We start from the raw sequence: 5,621 nt of genomic DNA on the forward strand, positions 1-5,621 counted from the left end.
TGCTCGACAAGGCAACTGTAGGCTGTTTCTTGCTGCTCCAAGTGACTGCAGCACTCCCAAAAGAGAACACATATCCACTGGTAGATCGTCTATCAGAAATACTACCAGCCCAATCAGCATCAGTGTATCCATGCAACTGTATCTGAACCCCAGTCTCATAAAATAGTCCATACTGCAATGTGGACTTCACATACCTGAGTATGCGTCTAGCCGCATCCAAATGTGGTTTCCTTGGAGCCTGCATAAACTGACTTACCAATCCAACAGCATAACTCAAATCTGGCCTGGTAATAGTCATATAAATCAAACTTCCTACTATGCGTCTGTACATAGTAGGGTCTTCTAGAAGCTCACCTGCATCTGTGCTCAGCTTCACATTCTGCTCCAAAGGAACTGAAATAGGCTTACAGCCTGTCATCCCATATTTGGACAGCATGTCCAATCCATACTGCCTCTGCAAGAGCTGTATCCCACTTGGTGATCTAATCACCTCAATGCCCAAGAAATAACGCAGCTCTCCCAAATCCTTCATCTCAAACTTCTGCTTCAATAGCATTTTCACATGAAGGATATCTTCATCACTGTCACCTGTCATAATCAAATCATCAACATAAATGACAAGTAGCATAATACCTTTCTCTGTTTTTCTCACATAAAGTGAGAAATCTGCCTTGGAAATCTGAAAGCCAATAGTGACAAGATACTGTCCTATCTTGTCAGACCATGCTCTAGGTGCTTGCTTCAAGCCATACAAGGCTTTCTTCAACCTGCAAACAAACTCAGGATGAACAGCATGCACATAACCTGGTGGCTGCTCCATATAGACCTCTTCTTGCAAATCACCATGCAAGAAGGCATTCTTTACATCCATCTGATGTAAAGACCATCCCTTTGATGCAGCCATAGCAATGACTGCTCTTACAGTTGCCATCCTTGCAACTGGACTGAATGTTTCTTCATAGTCAATGCCATATGTTTGTGCATACCCCTTGACTACTAATCTTGCCTTGTATCTGTTCACAGAACCATCTGCATTGTGCTTCACCTTATAAACCCACTTACAGCCAATTGCATTCTTACCTTTAGGCAAAGGTACTAACTCCCATGTAGCATTTGCTTCCAAGGCATCCATTTCTTCATCCATGGCTTTCTCCCATTTTTCTTTTCCCATGGCTTGCTCAAAAGAAGTGGGTTCTGGTTCCTGTATCACTTTGACCATATATGCATAGTGAATGGCTGTAAATCCATCATATTTCAGCCTATCCACAGGATACCTAACTCTGGTAGACCTGCGCAAAGTGGGTTCACTCCCAGGTGCTCTCAAAACATCCCTGGTCTTCCTTACTCCAGGTGTAACAATAGAAGGAATACCCAACTCATCATCAATGCTCTGTTCTGAGCCACTAGATTCACCATCCACATAAGAGTGACCTGCATTCACATCAACCATGGGCTGATCAACCTTCTCTTTTCCTTTTCGTGATACCTGCATACCACTATCTGCATTGCTTTGAGAAGATTCTCCTGATCTCAATCTGCCTGTCCATGGCGAAGAATGTGAACCACTGCTAGAGGACGCTCCAGGTCCACTAATATTTTGTGACTGCTGCTGTGAATTCTGTGCAGCATTACCATTTTGTGCATCTACATCATCAATCACATTTACTGGTTTATACCAGCTACTCATCTCATAAAAAACAACATCTCTGCTCACTGTAAACTTACGAGTAGAAGGGTTATAGCATCTATACCCTTTTTGCTGCAGAGAGTAACCAATAAAGATGCACTTTTCAGCTTTTGGATCCAACTTGGATCTCAACTCATCTGGCACATGTACATAGGCAACGCAACCAAAAATTTTCAAATGAGAAATATCTGGTTTCCTACCAGTATACCTCTCCTCTGGAGTCATTCCATGTATTGCTGCAGTGAGAGTCCTGTTCATTATGTAGACTGCTGTAGCAACTGCTTCAGCCCAATAAAAATCTGGCAAGTCTTTTTCATTGAGCATGGCACGAGATACCTCTCCAATATGCCTGTTTTTCCTTTCTGCAATTCCATTTTGTTGTGGGGTATAACTGCATGAATATTGCTGCTTTATGCCATGCTCCTGCAAGAACTTTGCAAACTCATTTGAGAGGTACTCTCCCCCTCCATCTGACCTTAGGCATTTTATTTGCAGACCTGTTTCTTTTTCAGCCATAGCTTTAAGGGTTTTGAAATGCCCAAAAACTTCACTTTTCTTTTTCATAAAATACACCCAAACTTTTCTGCTATAGTCATCAATAAAAGTGACAAAATAATGACAGCCTCCAAGAGATGCAGCTTTAGTAGTCCACACATCAGAGTGGATTAATTCCAATGGCTTCTCACTCTCTTGAACATGTCTAGGAAATGGTTTCCTTGCCTGTTTTCCAAACTGACAGGCTTCACATACCTTATGCATTTCTGCAACCTTGAATTTTGGTAATCCTGCAACAATATTTTGGGCCTGCATTGATTTAAGTCGCTGTACATTAACATGACCAATGCGTTTATGCCAGATATCAATATCTGCAACTACACCGGTCCCATGTGCAAACATTGCTGCACTCAATTCAGACATGTCTGCATCCAATGTAAACATTCTGCCCTTCTTCTTTCCTTTTGCTATCAAGCGACCTTTATTTTTCATATCCTCAACAAAGCATCCATGAGGATTAAATCTGACCTGCAAGCCCTGTTCAACCATTTGACCAACAGAAACCAGATTCTTGGTGATATTCGGGACATGAAATACATCAGACAGGTATTTCTTTTTCCCATCCTGCATAGACAAGGGAATTTTTCCAATCTGCACAATAGGATGTGCAGTATCATCACCAGTCTCCACAAATCCTGGTTTTTCCATTTTCCTTGCATCCTCCATCCATTCTGCATGACCTGTCATGTGGTTTGATGCACTTGAGTCAACATACCATACATCATTGCTTTCTTCTGCACTTGTCACAGAATTGTTCATGTGCTGCACCATGAATAAATGCTCATTTCTGTCATCACCCTGTCTGCTAGAAGATGCATAATTCCCTTGTTGCAGTTTTCCATTCATGATGTCATTCTGCTTTTTATAGCAGTCTTTAGCCATATGACCCATTTTACCACAGTAGTAGCATTCAACATTACTGTTTGCATTTTGACCTCTTTGCCATCCACCACGACCTCTTTGGCTCCCCCTGCCTCTAGAGTTACCACGTCCTCCTCCATAGGACTGGTTTTCTTGAGTTTGCTGCATATTGTGATTTCTGCCACGGCCTCCAAATCAGCCTCCTCTACCTCTGCCTCTACCTCTTCCAGCATTTGAGTAGAAGACAGCTTCTTTTGAAGTTCCTCCTGAAGAAGATGCACCACCATTTCTCTGTTCCTCAGAAATTAGAAGAGCAATCAACTCCTCAAAATCAGGAAATCTTTCACGAACTGAAATGGATGTCCGAAACTGTGCATAATCCTTTCCTAGACCATTCAAGGTCACGGAAACTAAATCATCATCTTCCACTGGCGACCCAATGGAAGCAAGTGCATCTGCAATCTTCTTCACCTTCATGTGGTAGTCGTTGATGCTCATACTTTCTCTTTGCACATTATGCAACTCTTGCTTGAGCTGCATTTTCCTGGCTTGCGTATTTGTGCTGTACATTTTTGACAAAGTATCCCATGCCTCCTTTGGCGTACTTGCATCCTGAATATGCACAATCATAGAGTCTGAAATACTGATAGACAGCCAATACATAACTTTCCTGGCTCTCTCATGCCATGTTTTGAATGCCTGCATTTGCTGTTGATTGGGAACATCAGGAAGAACTGGTTCTTCTTCATTTCCTGCAACAAATTCCCAATATCCTTTTCCCATAAGGAAATTCGTCATTCTAAACTTCCATGCTTGGAAGTTGTTCTTGTCAAGCTTTTCAGTGACAATCTGTGAAAGAGAATCAGATGCCATTACAGAAGACTGCAAAAAATTCTGTCACTGCAAAAACCACAGCTTCACCCTCACAAGGGAAAATCTGCAAAACTGGCGAAAGTGGTATTTGACCACACAGTCACTTCCTAGTGACGATTTTGCATCAACAGGCAACAGGGATGATTCTGTAACTCCCAATGTCTCTGCGTACAAGCATACAAAGCAATTTTTACAGTAACTATTCACCGACCTGTAGAACAGTGGCTGCACAGCATAAAACTGGGCCTTTTCCTGAGTGCGTGCAGAAAACTTCCGCCTCTAAAATAGGCCCCGAAATGGCCTCAAATCAAAAAAACAAGGTCGCCGAGGGCCCCCTGCACCTTCCGTTGTGCTATCTGCAGAGATCTGCTCCCGAAACAGAAAATGAAAGCAACACTGCTCCTCTTACCAGAACACCGCGAGCTTGGCTTGCTTTCTTGAGCTCCTTACCACGAACAAGGCTCTGATACCATGTCAAGATTGTGGGAGAGAAGGAAGGAGTCTCGCTTGAAGCTTTCTTGCTTGCACAATGGGGGAAGACACACAAGGGTGGAGGCTGAAAACAGTTTTCCTCTTCTTAGTTGTGTAAGCCAAAAGAACTCTAGTACAAAGAAATAGAAGAACCCTCTATATGGGTCTCAAACCAAACTCAACTAACTAAGGTGGCATACTAACTGAGCCACGAACTAGAGTAGATAAGGATAGCTGTCATCTAGCTATTATTCATGGGCGGTGTACCAACCGCATCTACAACTGACAAGTCGGTGACATAAATACACAACGGTCACCCTGGCGTATCACGAGTGGAGCTCGATATCTCAACAGTACATAGTATTTATACCTATCTAAAATCATTATTGAGGTATACTATTCAGTACCACAAATCGTGTGTCTCTATTTCTTCTCTCTCTCAACATTCATCTCTACACAGAAGCTCCATTGCAGCTAACTCAACAAAGCGGTATCAAAGCTTGGTTTAGGCAATTAGGAGCTTGGCATTTCTTTAGGTGTAGGAGCTTGAAGTTGAAGAAGAGTTCACTGTGAAGAGTCTGTAGGTAGGGCCACAAGGTTTGAAGCTTCTTCTTGAAGCTTGAAGCTTTCCTCTTCATTTGAGCTTGTTGGCAACCATCATTGGCCACTTGGGGACCCTCCCCATCATCTCTAACACTTGGACCAGCATTCCAATCTCTTCACAGCTAAAGGTGGCATCAGCGTGTGTACGCAGATCTGGTTTTCAAGATGTTTAGGACCTATAATAGCTGCTCCTCTTCATTTGGCATCATGGTTATGCTCCAGACTTTGCATCTAATGCTTAGCATTAAGCATTGAAGTGTAGTATTACACTTGGGGCTGATATACATTCAGCTTCATGTCTAAAATACACAGTATTCAGATATGTAATAAGTAGGGCAGCACCTACTCTCTTGAGATTGATGCTCATATGATTGCTATTTGGATGTATCTTGATGTTGGATGCTTTGGGAACCATGTGGCATTGTCTTGAGGCCATTTTGAGCTAAACTTGGCAAGGATTTGGCTCATTTTGCTGACATATTTGGCTGTTGAAATAATAGGGTTGAATGACATTTTGACTGCGTATGCATTATTTCTTACCTCTAGCCTTGGACTCAGGCATTCTATACCA

The sequence above is a fragment of the Lygodium microphyllum genome, chromosome 7 (genome assembly GCF_053477565.2).
Source record: "Lygodium microphyllum isolate KBCC chromosome 7, Lygodium_microphyllum_v1.1.10, whole genome shotgun sequence".
Lineage (NCBI taxonomy): Eukaryota > Viridiplantae > Streptophyta > Polypodiopsida > Schizaeales > Lygodiaceae > Lygodium > Lygodium microphyllum.